The 19,729-nt window shown below is 55.6% G+C and overlaps 1 long non-coding RNA gene across 1 annotated transcript in view; it reads left to right on the forward strand.

Annotated features, from left to right (window-relative positions):
* The first annotated feature begins 1,971 nt into the window (after positions 1-1,971).
* Positions 1,972-19,729, forward strand: part of LOC308624519 — a 67,776-nt gene continuing 50,018 nt past the window's right edge. Inside the window, exons 1-3 of the long non-coding RNA XR_014016977.1 lie at positions 1,972-2,189; positions 6,758-6,872; positions 12,603-13,774. This is a non-coding gene — a long non-coding RNA (uncharacterized lncRNA). The remainder of the gene's footprint in view (positions 2,190-6,757; positions 6,873-12,602; positions 13,775-19,729) is intronic.

The following is a 19,729-nucleotide window of genomic DNA, read 5'->3' on the forward strand; positions in this document are numbered from 1 at the left end:
GGCCTCAGCAAGGATGAATTTCTAGACTGAGCAAATGGGACTATTATTTCTAGCCGTGTACTTGCTTTCAAAATATCAATTACAGTGACAAATTGGAGCTCCAGTAAAAAGTGGAATGTTTTTAAACTTGCTCAAAGAAAACTTGACCCATTTTTACAAAGTGGAAGGAGGCCAGCCTGAATTATATCAATCTATACATGTGACTTTCAAAGTTGTGCTCTAATTAAAGCTGGGCTCAAGCAGTGCTGCCAGGGGGAAGGCACCCTTTCTCTGCAATGTGAGGCAAGAATGACTTTCCGGATCAGTCATAAGACAAGGATGCTTCTGTGGTGCTTAAGGGCATGTTAAAGCTTTTTCAAGTGTAAATTTGTTTAAATATGTCCTTTCCTGGTAGTTTGTGGGGATGACATATTAGCTATGAACGTAGGATTTTCTAGGTGAAGTTGAATATCTGTCCTAGCTCAGATACTAGTTGACATGATACTGTTTATTTTTACAAAGCACTTTCCACTATGCTCTTTCATTTCTTCTTCCTCAAGATTTTTCTCGATATTAGCAACCTACTTTTGTAAGACATGGAAACTGGGGCACAGAAGACCCGGGACTGGGAGAAGCTCGTTCAGCTCCTGGCCTCCGCTGTGGTTGACACCCTCCCACCTGCCCCACCCCATGCCCTGGAACACAGCCAGAAGGTTCTCCAGTCTCCCCACTCAGCACTCCTGTGCAGAAGAACCAAGGCCGGCATTTCCCTATAGCTTTTGGGATAGTGATCGCAGGTCAGGTGTGCGTGTGGTGTCTTGTTTTGAACTTCCTTTCTCCATGGTGTCTCTGACTCTCCGGAGCATCTTTCCAGGTGTTGGTTGATCGTCATCAGTAAGCTCGACAAGCAGAGCGTGCAGGTGTGCTCCCAGAGTGGGCCAAGCCACACAGCAGTCCGTCTGCAGCCAACCCCTGTCCTTCTGGAGTGCTCCCAGGATGATTTGTACATTTGGTGAAGCACAATATTGGTTTCCCAGGCTCCATGTGTTTATCTTGGGAGCATTGCCGTGTTAGTGTCCTTCACCCATCACACTCCAGATACCCCTTAGAGGGTGACCTCCTCCTCTCTAAAATATTTGTTTGGTGTGGGATGTTTGGTTTCGACTTTCTGGAAGGTACGTTTTAAAGGATGCTTCAGCCATTTCAGCTCAGGTGTGCTGACAGCCGCTTAGCGTCGACGTGACTGACATTTTTTCCTGCCACACCGGACCTGATATTCTTGGCCTCTTTGTCTCATGCTCCTCAGGGAAGTAAAGTTAAACTTTATCTTCACTGTTCTTATAGAGCTGCAGCCACCAGACATCCCAGATTTGGGCAAAAGCCCGATTTCAACTCTTCTGACTAATGGTCCACACAAATCGTTGAGATGCTGTTGGGAATTCTGTATATTTCCATGTTGAATCTGTGTCTCCTGGGCTGCCTCCTTGAAGGTAGAAATGGACAGAAACATCTTTTGTAAGGTCTCATCTCCTGTTGATTTGAAAACTATTGTGGTTGGATTTTACCGCAGGAAATTATTTTTCTAGTCTGGGTTACCCTGAGACCGAGGCTGGAAGAGAGGCTTGTAGGCAGGCGGTTTGTTTGGGAAATGACGCTGGGGAGCAGGAGAAGGGAGGAAAGGAAGGGAAGATCCTACAAGCTGCCTTACGGCGGGAGACCGGCCCCCAGAGGCCTCCCCGGGTGCCTGGAGGAAGGCGTCTTGGAAATGCCTGCCTTTACCCACGAAGGCTGGAGCCTTCCTCCGTGGCTCTGTCTCCCGCTGGTCGGCGGCGGCCCAGTGGGGTCTCTTCCTGTGCCGGTGCCCAGAGGTCCCAGCAGGCACCCGAGAGACCTGGCCAAGCTGCCTGCTCAGAGCTGGTGGCAACAGTGGCTGGAAGGGGAGGTGGGCTGGGGGGGCTCCAGCGGTGCCCGCCAGTGGGGTTGGATGTTTTACTGGGGCAGAGGGAAACAGACGCCCCACAGGTACCTTTACATGAAAGTACCTTCTTCATTGTTTACCAGATCTCCATCCGCGTTGAGACGTGAGTCACGGTGAGAGACAGCGCCTGCCCTTATGCAGCTGCCCACGGCCCCTCCTGAGGCGTCGGTCTGCGTCCCGTTTCCAGTGTCCCCCTGCCCTGGAGGGGAAAAGGTGGCTCACTGTGAAGAAGGTACGTTTCTTTCTTTATTATTATTATTATTTATTTTTATTTTTATTTGTTTTTAGAAGGTGCATTTAAACCAGCACAGTTCTGAGGGCCTGTCGTTTACCAGGCCCACGTCAGTTCAAGCAAATCATGCGTGCTTTTCAGTATTCTCTTCATCTTTTATTATCTTAAAGGGCATTGAAGGATTGGTCACCAGAATTGTGCGCAGGGCCTCCTGCGAATGGGAATGTATTCAGCTGGTTGTAACCACGAGCCTGTAGCCGTGAGGCCTCAGGGCGTCCTGACTCACAGAGAAGGACAATTTCATGTTGCCACGGAGACCGGGCGGTTGTCATCCGGACAGGAGCGGGCGCGGGGCTGGGGAAGGGGAGGCTGCCCTGTCTGCTTGGAGTCCCGTGCGGGGCTGGAGGTCGGGGCCGCGCCCTCCTCTCTCTGCTTAGACGTGCCTGCCAGTGTGGGACGCTGTCTGTCCACTTGAATACAGTGGACGCTCATCACAGTCTGTGCGGACGGGGCGGGTGGGGGACCCTGGGGTGTGGGTCTGGCCGAGGCCCCCACCCTTTCTGGCCCCGTAATCCTGTCCAGTTGCCTCCTGTCTCGGCAGCTCTTTCCTCACTGGGGGAGTAAGAGTCATGGGGAGGATTAAACACGAGCCTGCTTGGAGACAGTCAGCTTAGCACGATTGCTTGGTGAGCGACGAGAGTGCAGCGGGTCAGCACGCAGTGCCTCCCAGGCCCTGGCCGGTTCCTGCATTTTTCCCTGAGGAGGTTGTGAGTCAGGGAGCTTGACCTGCCCACCCCCAAGGCCTTGAGCAAGTTTAGGCTGCTGCCAGGACGGTTACAGGGAGCTTGGAGACGCTTTCTGGGCCAAGGGGCTGCCCAGACTGTCCTCGTGAGCCAGGGACGTGTGTGAGCCGAGGCGCCTTTGGATGCCAACCCTGGCCGGCATGTGGTGCTCCCCGCTCGTGGCCCCAGAGTGTCTGAGTGGGTTCTGAGACCAGGCCGTCGGGGACGTGTCCGCCTCTCTGCTCTGGTGCACCGTGGTCCTGCGCACGCTAGGCCCCCGCGAGGCTGGGGGTCAGAGGCGTGAAGAGGGGCAGGCTTCTGACCTTCCCCCACCGGCTGGACCGAGTCCTCGGGAAACAGCCACTTCACAGACTCTCTCACGAGCTCACCACACGCTCAGCCAGGGTGGAAGGAAAGCTCTCCTGCTCCGGTCTGGGCGCCTCCTGGGTCAGGTTCTCAGCTGATGTGGGGTCACCGTTGCCCTCTGGAAGCTGTGATCTTGTGGGGACGTGCACACCCAGAGGACGTGGCTTGAGGGTGCTCGGACGGCAGCATGTGGAGGACAGTGTCATAGAGGCCGGGGGCCCAGTGTCCACCGGGAAAGGGCCTCTCGATCGGGTGAGTTTTGAGAGGGTTTTGGGAAACTTTGCTACCGCCCTCACCCGCGGGGGCAGCTGCAGACCTGGAGTTTGGGAAAAGAACGGGCAGGACACGCTTTTCTCCACCGCGGGCGGTGACCAACCCAGTGCCTTGCTGTCTGTTTGGCTGTTTTGGTTAGGGAGTCAGCAGCCAACGTGCAGCATCTCATTCACTCTAGCGACGCCCCTGTGGGCCTGGGCTCAGCGTGTGAGGATGGCCAGCTGCCCAAAGTCAAGGGGGTGGGGGGGGGTCTTGGCCCCGGCTGACCACAGAGCCCCCAAGCTTTACACCAACGTCTCTTGCCCGACACCCGCCGGGACACGGCCGGGTCTGTGCACCAGGCGCCAGCATGGGCCCCCCCTGAGCATTTTTACCCATGGTCACTTCACAGCTCCATGCTGCCGCTGGCCTGCGTGTCGGCCGATCGCCAGGTGCAAACGCAAAGCTGAAAGTAAATCAGGCCCCTCCAGCGCACAGGGTCCCCTCTGAGAGCTTCCTGGTCAGCGTGTCACCGGGGCGATGTTCCTGCCTGAGGAGGAGAGGCACGGATGTGTGTGTGCAAGTGTGCACACGTGTGCATGCGTGTGTACAAGCACACGTGTGCATGTATATGTGCGTATGAGCACATGTGCCTTAGATGCGTGTGCACATGAATGTATGCATGTGTGTACGTGTATGTATGCACGTAGGTGTGTGAGTGTGTTTGTGTATGCATGTGTGCCCATGTGCGTGCATGTGTGTAGGCGTGCGTGCGGGTGAGTGTATGTACGTGAAGGACTGGAGGGAAGTCCAAGTGCTTGGAAGCGTGCGTGAGGCGTTACTGGAGCCGCCTGACTTCTGGCCACTTTCCTGCCATTGACCAGCTCATCCAGTCCCTTAACTAAACTGTTTGGAGGTTAGTTCCGTCAACGGTTAAACACAGGGATTGGACTGGATTTTCCCAAAGAAGCCTCGGTGATTCCTGGTGGAGGGCAGCTCAGAGCAGTCTCGAGCTGGCCTTGCCTGTGGCTTCTCTCCGGGATGAGCCTTCCTTGGCATCTGTGCCCTTGAACTTGGGGTGTGTGTGGTTCGCGTGCCAGCCCTTCTTGTAGGTTTGTTCTCCATCTGGGCAATGCTGGTTTTGGCTGCGTTTCCCAGCTTCCTCCTAAGAGCCGTGATGGGTTTTACCTCCTATCGTGCGGCCCCGAGGGCTGTGGTGCCACCCAGTTCACAGGTGAGCTGAGCTATGGGACAGCCCCGGGGACGGGCTGGAGGGCGGGGGCCAGCACCCGCTTGTTGACACCAATGTGACCGCCCTGGGGAGGACCGTGGGCACCCAGAGCCTGGGCCTCCAGGCTGCCCAGCGAGCGCTCAACCCTGACTTAGAGCTGCCGAAATGGGACGCTGCCAGGGGGTTGAGAGCTGATGCCTGGCTCCCGTCAGGAAGTGGGGACCAGGAGCTGTGCTGCTTGGAGGGTTTGGGGGAGACCAAGGACATGACGAGTGCAGAAGGGCTTGGCAAGCGCGCGGCCAAGGGCACGGCGGCCAGGCTCTGGCCAGACGCACCTGGGCTGCATTGCACTTCGGTCAACTGTGCGTTTCGTCCTTTGCAACTACTCGGGCTCCAGGTGTGGTGGGAACACGCCTTCCAGTCTGAAGAGCTTTGGGAGCAAGAGCAGCACTAGGGTCGGTGGAGCCGAGGCCAGAGGCGGGGTGAGGGCGAGCCAGGAGGGGCGGCTGGGAATTGACCAGTATTGATGGATCAGATATCAGCTGGCGAGGGGGTTGTTTTGGTCCCGATAGTGAATTAAGCGGATCGCCTTTCTCATCTGTCTTCCAAGGAGTTCTGATGTATCTGGGATCTGCTTTGTAAAGTTTAACTCTGCCACCCTGTATAATAAAAGGCAAAGGCAGAGGCTTCTATGGCCACGGGATGGCTCTGGACCAGCCCCTGGGGCCTACAGCTGTGGGCAGCAGACAGAGGCAGCCTGCAGCCCTCCAGCTGGGTCGTTGAGCTCAGGCGCTGTCCTGCGGGGCGATTTTGGAGACACACAAGCTGAAGTTCTAGGTTCCTAGCAGGGCAGCCAGGTCACAGCAGCTTCACCCTCCTCCGGGCGCCCACGAGGCCTCCTCTCTGCTCCACGAGCTCCATCTCTAAGGGCCCCGGGGGTGAGGGGGGGTGGGCAGCGGGCCATCTGCTGAGGCTCGGGTCCCATGAGGCACAACGCTCGATGAGCGTTTCCAAGCCACCGTGTGACGTCGTCATCGTTTCCCCATCTTGCTGATGAGGACCCTGAGGCCAAGAGCCTGGGGCAACTTGCCACGCGGCCAGACGCCCGGGTGGTGCCCTGAGGCCTGGCCTCTGACCGCCCCCCCACCCCCCTTGGCATGTGCCCTGCTTTCTGGAGGATGGTCTGTCAACAAAGCTTAGTCTCTGCTTCAATAAAGGGAGATTTAAGTTTGGGAATGAGAAGAAGAGGGTTAGCTCCTCTGGAACCATCCCAAGTGACAAAAGCCACTTCTTGGGGGGGTGGGATGGGGGGTGGCAGAAGGGACAGAAAAAGTCCTGGAGGGGCAACTCAGCAAGAGACCCAACAGAGCAGGAACCGCTGCTCCGGCGACTCAGTCCGTCTCTTTCTTCCTCCCTCCCCCTGCTCACTGCCGAGCCCCTGGCTCGGTGACTGAGTCACCAGTGAAATGTAACATCAGCTCAGCCTGCCTGCTTGTGATCCTCTGTGCGTCAGGGGTCCTACATCAGGCTCATTCCAGCCCTCGCTCAAACCCCTACACTGAGTGTAAACAGAAGTGAAAGTTGTAAATTGGGTGTAAATACATTCCACAGAGTAAAAGTCAGTAGCCAAAAATGACAAAGAGTTTATTATTCTTAATATACGATGAGTCATTGCTAATTAATAAGAAAATGATGAACACTCCAATTGTAAAATGGGCAAAGGGCATAAACACATAACAGCCCCAGCTAGAAACATCCCTAGAAGAAACACAGAACCAGCCTACTGGCATCTGGAGGTAAGTGGAAGGACAGCCCCGCTCAAGGACATGGCTGTAGAGGCAGGTCTACCTGGACTGAGTTCTGGGGTCACTATTTATCGGCTCCTTGACCTTCGGCAAGTGAAGCTCGCTAAGTCTTTGTTCTTCTCTGTGAAACAGGGGCAGCGGTACCTGCCTGCAGGGCTATCGTGAGGGTGAAAGAGAGGATTCCGTGAGGAGCCTAGCACAGTGCTCAGTGCACAGCACGCTTTCTTCATCACTGCTCACGGTACAGGTGCGTTGATAACGAACGAGCCGTGTTCGTAAGTTCACACCTCACTGAAATCAGAGACAGGCGACGGAAACAGCAGTGGAATGTTATTTGTTACCTATCAGGTGGGGAACAAGGTGGAAGGATTGGTGACAGCCCCTGTGGGTGAGGTGCTGAGACAGTGGGACCCGGCACCCCCCCTCCACGGAGCGGTTTGCTGGTTTGCACTAACGCCGGAACCGCAGACAGGTTTTGGCTCTTTATTCTGCTAGAAATGAACCCCATGGAGGTAATGGGACCAGTGCACAGTGATGAATGTGTAAAGATATTTATCCTGCGTTGTTTGTACGAGCAACAATTCAGAAGCAACTGTAAATGGATCAAATTAACATGTTTTACACCTTAGATTTACACAATATTATGTGTCAACTCTATCTCAAAAAAAAAATTCAGAAGCAACTTAAACGTCCCTTAGCGAGGTTGATTAATAAATTGCGCTTCCTCCGTACGAGGGAATCCTACACGACCTCTAACAGCATAATGAAGTGTCCTAGCCCTCCACTGGCCATCATGGGTGAAGCTCTCTGACACTGATGGATAAACAAAGTGGGTTGTAAAGTAACATCTTCCTGTGTCTCCATTTGTGTCCATCCACCTGTTAGTTCAGAAACAAGTCTGGAAGGACGCACCCACTTGAAGATGCTGACATTCCTTTCTTCTCGGGAACTAAGTTTATGATTTGATTTTTGTGTGTCTATTATCTTTCACTTAGAAAAGAAGAAAGGAATGGATTTTTTTTTTTGCCCTTTAACAGCTTGCTCTATAAACAGAGATCTGCATGTTGATTTTGCTCATGTAAACTGACTAGGAGTTGTGGTGCAAGAACACATCATCCTAGCTTTCTTCCTCTTCTTTTTTCCTTGTTTGTCATTCAGAAGCGTTTCTTCATTCTTTAGTCTATGACTCATGCAGGAAGACGTGAGAACCAGTGTTTGGCAAGATCTTTCCGTGCAATGGAGAGAACCTCAGCCTTGGCGCCAGTAAAAGGCAGGCACGTGGCCTTGCCTCTCCACCCTCGTAGTGATGCGGCTCTGCGGGGCTGGGGTGAGCTGGCACGATCCGCCGGCATCAGACATTCGGCTGCCATCACACACAGCAGCCCTGGGGCTGATGGTAGTAATGAGACAAACTGCAAACCTCCTTTGCTGGTGCTGCTGAGAATCACTGCAGCAGAAGTATCCCTGAGGTGTCCGCCGGCCTGTTACCCAGCTGGACACTGAGGGGCCTGGGAGGATGCACCACCATGGCTCCCAGACAATCCCCTCACCCATCTCTTCCCCTCCTGGCTTGAACTTCCCACCGTAAACCGGACGTTCATGGTGCCCCAGTCAGCCTTGTTCTGTGCCGTGTACAATGTTTCGCAACCGTTGCTCCACTTGAGCTGCCCAGAGCCCCGGGGGCAGGCAGGGCAGGAGTCGCCATCATCATTTTGCAAATGAGGAAGGAGCCCAAAGAGATCTGGGGCTTGTCTGGGGACACACAGCACGGCCAGAACTGACTGGGTTCTCTGTCCCCACTGGTTTTGTTTTCCTCCCTGTGACTTCACGGCTCTTCAGAAAGCCATTGCTATCATGCTCTGGGGACCACCCGAGATCTGCCCTTCCGTTTCCTGACTGAGACACACAGTTTTAAACTGTGATCCTGCACGCGCGCGCACGCACGCACACACACACACACACAGAAACAGAAGTTTCAAGAAACAAAGCTTAACCTTTCCATCCCATGTACTCCATGACTCAGCTGTTTTCTAGTCTTTTCATTCCATTCCATCCTATTCTTTTTCCAAATAGGAAAAAGACTCAGTAACTTGATTTTGTGACCCCTGGGGACGGTCCTCTGGCTGCCCAGTGAGGCAGATTTGGGATTCCTGTGAGCAGCTCCGTAGGGTGGGCTCCCGGGTCGGGGTCGGTGGAGCCAGAGGGGAAGGGCTGAGCTCGCCGTCTCTGCAGGACGGAAAGAGGGGCTGGGCAGGGTGGGTGCAGACGGAGGCGGGCAGGTGTGGACGGTGCACCTCTAGGGCTGAAAGGTCTGCTTCATTTTCCTGCCCCCTGTCTTTCTTTGCACGAGGATCTTCCTGGTTGCCTGGAGGCCTCTCGGCCCTGTCTCCTTTCCAGTTTTGGGACAGGCAGCCTCTCTGGGGAGGACTGGGCAGGAAATGCAGCTTTCCCACCCCACTGCCTGGTCAGGGCATCACGGCCACGTCACCAGCTGCTGAGGGTCCTCACTGCAGCCGCGTCCCCTGGTGACTAGACCAGGGTCTCCCTGGAGTTGCCGTGGGCCTTCAGCAGACTTCGGGTCAGGGTGCCCTTGAGCTGCACCCCGACAGAGACCCCACCCGTCCCGGGACGGGAAGCCTGTAGCCAGGCTCTTCATCTTTCCTGGTTGGAGATCATTCCGAGCTCTGATGAACCTTACAAAACACACAAACGCACACACATGAGAAAACTGGGGGTAAAATGTCTCGTGTTTCACAGATGCAGAAGTCAGTACCTGTCCAAAGCCAGGAAAGGGCTGTGGACCCAGAGGGTCCTAAAGGCTGAAATTCAACGAAGGTGGTGCTAGAAAGTGAATTCACAAGGAAAATTCTTCCTTGCCAGCTCAATTTTATCTAGATTTTCCGATGAATCTCACTGTCTGTTGGCTTTGGGCTTCACAAAATCAGCCCTCTTCTTTTCCATACTCTTCCCTAAATTTCTAGCAAGCTTTCCTCGTATGTTAGGCTGTGTATCATTTATGCTGGCACCCGATTATCCCCCATCCACGCTGCAGGAAGAGCTGCCTCCAGGAAGGCTGCCTGGAGCTGGCCAGGCCCTGTCTTGGTCCAAGGGCTCCAGCTCTTCTTCCTCTTTTGCTACGTCACCCCCACTAGCTCTCGATCTGGATCTGGATCTGTCCAACGGGGTAAGAATACCCTCCCAGAAAGTTACTGTAGGAATGAAACGAGACTGTTCATATAAAGCATTCAGCATGATGTGTAGCACCCAGGAAGTGCTCAGTAAATGCAGCCTGTGATCATTGGCCACTGCCGTCACTTTGGGACTCTGCGTGAGCTGGGTCACTTCGTCCGCATCAGTGTCAGGCTTTCCCCTTCCTTCAGATTTCTGGTGTGTGTGGTTAAGCGTTGAGGGCGTGTGTTTGCGTTTCTAACCACAGCGTTAGACTTGGACTCAAGCACTGTGGTCCCCCCATACTGAGAACCGGCTGGCATCTCTCTCGTGTGGTCCCACGTCAGGCTCAGAGCAGCACCAGAGGTAGGGCTGCTGCCCTGGGACTGCGATGAGGATGCTCGCAACTGCCGAGCTGCTGGAGTCTCGTGTCCGAGCTGGCGCCCTTCCTGCTGTATTGCTGGGCTGCCTTCAGTTCTGCTTTTAGAGGAAGGGCCATTTGATCTAAAATTTATGGTTTTACATGAGTCTTTCTGAGCACTCGCAGTAAATCTGAGCTGCTTCAACCTCATTGTTAAATTGGTCCCTTGTAGCCTTATTTTTTGTTGCAATGAGTGAAAAAGCTCCTTTGATGGATGAGGACAGTTGTAGACTCTTAGTATTGTTACATAATAATTTACACTTAAACAGATTTATCACTTCTGATTCTGGTTTCTGGTTTAAGACACGGCAAAAATCCATGTTTTCATTTAAAAATTATGTGCTTTCCATAGACTCATAAGAAAACGTGCGTGGCTGTTGTCTGGGAGCTTGAGAGCAGAAATCGCTGTGTGTGCCTTCTGTGTCTTCTTAGATCCTAGGGCAGTTTAGATGCAGAGTAGACAATAAATGCCTAAGGCACTTAGAAAAGGACCAACTCCCAGTTTGTATGAAGTGGTGGCCAAGTGATGAACACCTGAATTTAAAAGGCAGAGCAGCCAGGTCAAGGGGGCCAAAGCCTCAGGACTTGCAGGGCAGCTGGTCCCTGTCCACCGAGGGCCTCCCCAAAATACGGCCTCTCTTCTTGTCTAAAAGATGTGCTTTGGGAATAGTCAGCAGGAAGGAGAAAACTAACCGCTACAGTCAGTGCTTTGGTGGAGGAAGGTTCTAGATCACAACAGGTGCCTGTCATTGGGGTGAAGTGTCTGAGGCGTGAGATGTACGGCTGGTCAAGGGCTCCTGGCTTCCTGCCGGTCAGAAGATTGGTGGGTTTTGGTCAGTATTTAATGACACAGAACAAAAGCCACAGACAGGCTATGAGGAATCAGAGCATGAGTGATTGGGTTGCAGAAGGTGCTGTTTTCTATTCTGGTCATTCTCTGTGCCCCCACCCCCACTGCCCCCTCCCCCCTCCCACCATCACAGACCAAATGCAGGAGGGAGAGTGATATATATGTCCCCCAAAGCATAGGCAGCCTTTTCTGCTTTAAAAGAGTCAGCATGAGTCACTCATCAGGTGACAAAAGTTTAATTTAGAGAAAACAGGGGAAGTAGCAATAGTTTCCTCACAATTTTGTTGCCCATATCCATTAGGAATAAGATGAGTTATCAGTGCTACAAAACTCAAATTAACAGTGATTCAAACCCAAAATGCTTGATGTGCCCCTAAAATACTGGAAGATGGGCAGTCCGGGGCTAGCACCGCTATTCCACTAGGTCCTCAGAGGCCCAGGTTCCTTCCTGCTGTCTGTTCTGTCACTCCCTAGGCTTCATCATCCACAGTGGATGCTTGTGCTCCTGCCATCACACTCACATTCCAGCCAACAGGAAGGAGAAAAGGGCAAGGAAGGGGGCCTCTCTTCTTTGCGTGCAGGATTTCCCAGGAGGTGCATACAACACTCTGCTTGAACCCCATTGACCAGAATGCACTCACGTGGCCACACATAGACAAGGAGGCTGGGAAACGAAGTCCTTACTCAGGGCAGCAGGGGCAAAGGCCAGGGAGTCCTAGCATTTAAGGAACGGGGAGAACCTCTACAGGGGTCCAGCATCAGTTTCTGCCACGCTGCTGCAGGGACTTGATGGCTTAGGCAGAGGGGGGCTTGGAGGGTCCCACATGAAGCCCTGGATGGTAGATTTCAGTAACCTGGGCTCCGTGTTGCAGAGCTGAAAACCCGGGTGACTGACTGGTGGGCTGGGCCACTGCACTGGAACCGATCTGGAAGACGGGGAGAGGGAGGGACAGGACTCCAGGGAGACGGCGTCTGGGGAAGCCGTCTTCGGTGGTTAAGCAAATGTTCTGGAGTCACTCTAAACTTGGACTCAGGTCCCAGAGCTGCTGTGTGATCTTGGGAAGTCGCCAATCTCTGGAAGCTTCCATGTCTTCATCAGCCCTGTGGGGGGCCTTATATCCACCCCAGGGCTGTGAGTGGGGCTGAGGGGTGTAACGTGGGGTGAGGTGGATGTAGGTGTTCAGGAAACGGTGTCCGTTTTTACAGCTGGCCACCTGGGAGCAAAGGTGGGCCTGACACCTGGAAGGGTCGCCATCAGCCTGGGCCGAGCTGAGCTGTGGGCTGTGGGGAAGGAAGGGCCGGGAGCGGGATCTGCCGTCTGGTCTCAGCTCCTGTGCGGGTCCCCTGGCGTTGGAAGCCGTTGGCTCATGGTTTGCAGGGTCCCTGCAAGCCCCAAACTCCTTGGACTCCTCATTCAATGCCGGTCGGCCTAGCACAGCTGCACCAGGCAGTGTTTTTGATGCTGACACAATTCAGTTATTTTAAAAACAGTTTCCATAAACAGAGAGAAAACAAATTGTGTTTTACTTGCGTTTCAGGCTTCAGTAAATACTGACAAGTGCTCGCAGGTAAGTTTCTGTGATGGAATCTATCACCTGTTCAGACTGCACATCGCGGGCACACAGTGGACTCAGGCTGGACGCGACACAGCGAGCAACACGGGCACCCGGAAGTGAGAGGTGGGGCGGGTCAGGATAGGGAGAGGCTGTGCCCGGCTTCCCTTGGATGCCAGGACTCTCAGGAGACAGTTGCTGTGGAAACGTCAACAGCGTGTTTCTGAGAGCGATTTAATCATCATCCCCAGCACCAGTTTTGTATTAATAGCCCCAACTGAGGGTTTGTATCCAGCTGGGAGAAAGGAGTTCTGATGCTTCCCTCATTCTGTTAGGAACCTGTGCCTTTGGGGAACGCGGGAGGGAAGAGGAGAATCCTGTTCTCAGTCCAGCGCACTCACTGGAGTCCCAGGGGCCCTGCCAGTTGTCGACATGGGGGACCCAGCTCCGGGCTTCTGAGCCAGTGGGTCTGGGAGGGGGCCTGGTTCTCACCAAAGGGTTTCCGTGCGTCACCAGGCTTGGGGACCACGAGGTGAAACCATCGAGTCATCACACCCCTCCCCTGGCGCTGCTGAGGGTCATCGTTGAGCACACCCACCCCAGTGCCCCCATTTCATGCCAGGGAAGTTCTGGGTCCTCAAGTTTCCTGGGTCCCCTGCACAAGGGTGCTGCTTCCAGGGTTTCTCAAGCAGAGTCTTCTTTGTCCTCAGAAAAGGGACACCTGGGAACTAGTTGTGATGAATTTATAAGCCTGCTGGGACGCAAGGAAGGCTGAGTGTGCCTCCCTGGGTGGAGGACGGCCCAGAGCAGCTTCCCGTCCTCTCCCTCCAGGCCCGTCTAGGCACGGAATGTTCCAGAATTGTACTGCCCTGTAAGCAGCTGCAAGCCTTAGGTGGTTCCTGGGTGCGTGAAGTGCAGCCGATGTGGCTGAGAGCATCTACTTTCATTTCACGTCACTTCAAACGTGCATCTAAACAGCCCATGGGGCTGGTGAGCAGGTTAGGACAAAGGTCGGTCACGGGGTCTGTCAGTGCCAGGCCGCCGGGATCTGGACTTTGTTTTGCACAGAAAGGGGAGGAAGCTGAAGCTTCTGGACTGAGTGCAGGGAGCTGGGGGTGGTGACCAGGAGGAAGGCTGGAGGTGGTGGCAGTGACCAGGTGAGTGACAAGGGGAGGGACACGGGGGGCATTCAGGGGTGACGCGATCAGGCTTAGCGCCGGGAGGTCCACACTGGTTGGGCAGCTGGGCCAATAGCGGGCGTGTTGAGTCAGGAGAGAAAACCTCAGGATGCAAAGTGATTTCGTGGGAACATACATCCAGCTGCTTTTGGATGGCAACCTCGCTGTTTGCCAGCGGATATTTTGCTTTCAAGGCAGAGATGACGCAGGCAGCGTCAGGGGCCTCCCGGGACGTGAGGTCCATCCTCACTCTGCCCGCCCACATGGGGGCGGGCTTCCCCTCCGATGGGCGGCCTGCGGGTGGTCCCGCACCCTCATCAGACCCCCTCCCCTCCTGGCCCGAGGCCCGAGACCTCATCCCCAGAGCTGAGCGCCCACAACAGAGCCTCCCCGGGCAGGACCCTTGATGCTTTCCCCCACCCCGGGCACCACTGAGCACACCTGGGTCCTGGGGCAGGTCCAGAAGTCGAGGCGGGGGAGGACCCATTCCCGCCCTGGGCAAGTTCATCTTCTGATGCGAGACAGGCGCGGGGCCTGGCCCAGGGCGGGGTTCCTGCGTGGGGGCAGTTTTGCCCTCCAGGGCCCGCGTCGCAGTGACCCCTCGTGCCCGGGGGGTGTTGAGGGAGGCTCCTTGGGGGGCTGCCTGTGAGCTCGATCGGGGGCCACGTTCCGAGTGAGAGACAGGGAGCCGGCAGTGAGGATGCTGCGCACGGGGCCCAGCGCAGGGCGGGGGGCAGAGGCGGGGGTGCGTCCGGGGAGGTGGGGCGCGGCGGGGGAGATGGACGGGGCCCCCGAGGAGAGGCCTGTGTGTGGTGGACACTGGGGGCGGGCCCTGGTTTTGAGCTCAGGAGCGACACGTGCTGCTTGCCTCTTTGAGGTGGTGCAGCTTCTCCCCCGTCACAGCCGGAGAGACTTTGCCCTGGCCGGCCCCTCTACCACTCTCCATCCTTGCCCTGGCCGGCCCCTCTACCACTCTCCATCCTGAAACGGGTGTGGTGTGCGAGATTCCTGGGGAGAACGAAGCCTTGTAAAGTCCTTGGAAAACTGTAAGTGCTGTCTAGAGATCACCGCTGCTGCCAGTTAAGGAGTTACAGCGGCAATTACCTAATTGTGAGCAGGCTGGCTCCTGGCCCCCCCAGTTAGCCAAGCAGCTGGCAGGAACGCTTTGCATCCAGGTGCAAATTTTCCAAAAGCTCAAAACAGAATGTGTGGAAAAGTGAGGCGAGTTGAGTTTCTTTAGAGTTGGCCCTAAATACCTGCGCACGCCCCGCCTGCGGGGTGTTCTTTCCCTCCCATCATTTATGTACGACTTGCTTATTCCACAAACTCGGGGAATTCTCAACCTGTGAGCGAACAGCCGGAGGAGGTGGTACCCGAGACTAGAGGTTGCTGTTATCTTCCCGTTTTGCAGAGAAAACTGAGGCAGGGGGCGTCCAGGGGACTCAGGCTGCTGCCCAGCCGCCCTGCGCCCCGCTCCTCTCAGCTCGCCCTCCGCCCTGTCACCTCCGCTCGGCTCGAGCCGGCCCAGGACCCCGGTCTGCCTCGGTGTGGCTGCCTGCGCCGTCATCCGCCCCTCGGTCGCTTTAGAAACGTGTCCTTAGCGAGCACCTCGTCATCCAAGGGCCTCCTTTCCAGCCACCGGCGAGGCCCCCGTGGGGAGGCAAGCGGAGGGGGGTGGCCCTGCTCGCTCTGCTCCCCAGCTCGGGTGGAGCCGGAAGACGGGGCCTCCGCAAGCTCTGGATGGGTGGGCTCTGCGCCCAGCATCTCCAGACATGGGCGCCCAGCGGCCCCTCCTTCACGGAACTCCCCACCCGGTGGAGCGAGCAACCGACCAGCACCCACTGGGCCAAGGGACCAGCACCACGGGGGGAGGGGCCTCGGCGCCGAGGGGAGGGGCTCCGGGCGGCACCCACTGAGAAGCTCGACCCGACCGGACCAGCCGTCGTGCCGGGGTTCGTCCCCGGGAGGGGCACCGCACCCGTGCACGTGGGGCCCTGGTGCCTGGCCTGCCCAGTGGGCTCACCGCGAACCGCGTCTCAGCCCGAACGACGGTTTCCTTCACCTCACGTGTGCTGAAGTGTGGGGTCCGAGGACCCGAGTGCAGGGCTAGCGGTGACGTGGGGGAGGCACGGGGTCGGCCCTGGGGGCTGCGGTGACCCTGGCTCCTCCCTGAAGGGGGCGGGGCTGGGAGCCCCCTGCGGAGCCAGGCCCAGCCTTATCTCCGGGGTCCTGAGTCCTGCGCAGGTGTGCGGGGGTCAGTGCTCCCCTTTACCACGTGCTCCCGCAGCGCTTCTGTCCCCGAAGGACCCGGCCGAGGAGCTAGAGGTCCTGGCCCAGCATCTGTGCCGGGGCCGATGCTGGGGCGGATGTGTCCTGGTTCTGGGACGCCAAGTCAGAGCCCCTGGTGGTGCGTTCCTCTGCCACGTCCACTTCTGGGGATATTTCAGGGTGATGCCATCAGTAAATAGTAAGCCATCGAGAAAAACCAGGGTGACATTTAAGCTGTCTGGTAGCTTATTCTTTACAGTCATACATCTTTCCCTCCAGACACATATGCAAGAAATGAATTTCATTCCACTCATAGGAATTCCTATCCACTCATAGGAATGACTGGATCTTCTAAGATTTCTGGATTCAAGAATGAAGAAGCTTAGCTCTGGGAGAGCAGACAGGTTCCTGGGAAGGTGCAGGCTGGTTGGATGTGTAGATGCTGCCATGGGGCTGAGCGGGGCCGAGAGCCGTGTCTGGACCTGAAGGCCCAGTGCGCTATCGCGGTCCCTCGCAGCCTGCCCAGCTGGGGGGCGGGTGGGGGTGGGCTGGGCCCTGTACTCACCGACGCTGGGCCTGCCTGAGAGTAAGTGTGTGTGTGTGTGTGAGTGTGTGTGTGTGAGTGTACGTGTATATAAGTGTGAGTGAGTGTGAGTATGTATGTGAGTATATGTGTGTATATGTTCATGTGAACGTGTGTGTATGTGTGTGAGTGTATGTATGTTTGAGTGTACGTGTGTATAAGTGTGAATGTGTGTATGTGAGTGTATATTTGTGAGTGAATGTGGGTATGTACATGTGTGAGTGTGTATGTGGGTGCCTGAGTGTACATGTGTGTACATGTGTCTGAGTGTGTGTGTATATGTGCGAGTGAATGTGTGTATATGAGTGTATGAGTGTGTCGAGTGTTGGTGTCCACGCCTGTTTCTCCCGCGCCCGCCCCGGGACCTTTCTCACCAAATCCCACTCTGCTTTGGGAACCTGGACTCTCTCCATTGTATTTATGAGGAAAAGAGCCGTGAACAAAGGGTGTCGGGCTGGCGTGGCCCTCTGTCCACACCCTGTGCGAGTGCAGACCCCGTCGCTGACTCTCGCCGTGGGCTCAGTGGGGATCCCCTGCCGCCGGGGCGGGAAGGCCGGTGGCCTGGGCAGGAGGTGGTGGCTCAGGCTGGATCCCCCACGGATGCCACCCTTTCCCGGCAGGGGCTACCGTGGCCCTGCGCTCACACAGGATGTCGTGATGTCCCCCCAAGTTTAGAAGCCACTGGTGCCTGGGCAGGCTCGGGGAAACCCTCTTTGCTTTCTCAGCCGAATGACTTCCAGACAACTCGGCTCTTATCCCTCAAAGTTCCCTTTGGTGGAGCTCGCCGCGGAGGCTTACTGCCCACTGCGCCCACGGTGCAGCCCCTGCAGAGGCCCATATTCCAGAGGCACTGCGCTGCAGGCTGACCTCCTGGCCAGACAATGACTAAGGAGCAAATTACATAAAGGCCCGCATGGGCCTGCGCTGCTCCAGGCCCGCGACTCGCAGCCAGTGTGTTTGTGCTGCATCCATAGGCAGAGACTCTAAGGAAACCCTTGGGAGAGCAAGAATTGTGCAAGATGCCAGCCACAGAAAACCTCTGTCAAGAGGTGATGACTTCCTGGCTCGAGACGAGGCTTCCACCCCTGTGGCCTCCGCGCAGCCCCCAGGACCCCTCACCAGGGCCCACGCCTTTCACCAGCACCATCAGGTACAGTGTCAGGAGGCCAGGATGATGGTGCCCATGACCTCTTTGCAGGAAGTTTCTAGTCTTTAATAATAGCTGATGCTATTTTTAAAAATTATGGTAAAATACACATAACATAAAATTTATCATCTCAACCGTTTTTAGGTTCACAGTTCAGTCATGTTACGTGCATTCCCGGTGTTGTGCGACCATCCCCGCCGTCATCCCCATTCTCCCAAACTGAACCTCCGTCCCCATTAAACACGGACTCCCCACCCCCTCCCCCAGCCCCGGCACCCACCCTCCTGCTCTCTGTCTCTGTGAATCTGATTCCTCCAGGGACCTCATATACGTGGAACCACACAGTGTTTGTCTTTTCCTGACTGCTTTATTTCACTGAGCATCGTGTCCTCAAGGTTTCATCCATGGTGTGACCTGTGTCAGGATTTCCTTCCTTTTTCAGGGTGAGTCGTACTCCACATTGTGTTTATCCATCATCTGTGGATACACACTGGGGTTGTCTGGGGGACATCTGTATTCCTGTTTTTCTTAACTTTAATGCCGCTTCTGGAACCAGACATGTCATGTGTGTCAGGCATGTCAGGCGGGCAAGATGTATCAGCATGCCATGTGTGTCATGCACGTCATGCGTGTCAGGCAGGGGCCGGCAGAGTGAGATGTGCTCCCGACACCTCACTGTGGAGCTCAGTCCTCTGTGGACGGCGCTGCCTGTAGGAATCCTGCCCGTCCATTACGTCAAGTCTGTTCCACCCGGGCTGCGTCACGGCTGCAGGACAACTGAGCTGTGACGCTGGTCTCCGCACGAGGTCAGTGCTGTGGACTGAACATTTATGTCCCCCAGATCTACACGTTGAAGCCCTCACTCCAGTGTGGCTGATTCAGAAGCAGTGTCCGTGAGGAGATGGTAAAAGTAAACACGGTCCTGAGGACAGAGCCCTCGTCCGGCAGGGCTGCAGCTCCTGCAAGAAGAGGAAGAGACGCCCTGGCTTTCTCTCCACCATGTGCGGACACGGTGGCGGGACGGCTGTCACCAGGGATGGCATCAGCTGGCACCTTCCTCCTGGATGTCCAGCCTCCAGGACTGGGAGAATTAAATTTCTGTTGTTTAAGCTGCCCGGTCTGGAATATTTAGCTCTGGTGGCCCTAGCAGCTGGGACAGTTAGTGACCTGGGCGAGAGGCTGCAGGTGGGAGGCCGCTGCGTGTCCTTCAGTCATGCACGCAACCTCGACGAGGAGGCTGGAAGCTGTGAGTCCTGAGGACCCACAGCCCCGGGCCTGCCACCCCCTCCCTCACTGCCAAGGGCTGGGTCCCATTGATCAAGACTTCTGTGCAAATACGGTGACTTCATTTGGAATGTCTTTGTGATTGTCGAAATGCACAATCCTTTTCTCACTCTTAGGGAGAAATTTAAATAGTGTCATAGGCTGACTGGTGGCAGTCGGGGCTCAGTTAATTCATTAACGCCTCTGGGAGAAATTGCTTATTTCCTCTTGGAATACACTGCAGATTTGCGCTGTTCTAACCTTCCTTATTATTTTTTCTCATAGACCAGCAGTGAGATTAGCATTTTCTGAGTGAATGGTGGGTGGAGAAAGGCCGTGAGCCACATCCTCAGACATCTGGGCTGTTTATAAAACTGGCCGCGGCTGGAGCGGAGGCCGCGCTGGGTCCTCCATCACCACCTCCCAGCAGCAGGGCCCCCCAGCGGGAGGGGCCAGGGATGCACTCGCCCCTCTGGGATGGCAGCTCCCAGGTATTTGGAGGGAAATGGCCTCCGACACAAGTTTGGAAATGCCGAGTTCTGCAGAGTTAAAGGGGCTTCTCTCCATCTTTCACCCACTCGTGCATTTTGCACTTCCACTGGACGGTCCCCGTGTGCCAGGCCTTGTGTCAGGCCCTGGGAAGGGAGACGGGGTGGGTCAGGTCCCCAGACAC

Source organism: Mesoplodon bidens (assembly GCF_964165515.1).
Source record: "Mesoplodon bidens genome assembly, chromosome: 10".
Taxonomy (NCBI): domain Eukaryota; kingdom Metazoa; phylum Chordata; class Mammalia; order Artiodactyla; family Ziphiidae; genus Mesoplodon; species Mesoplodon bidens.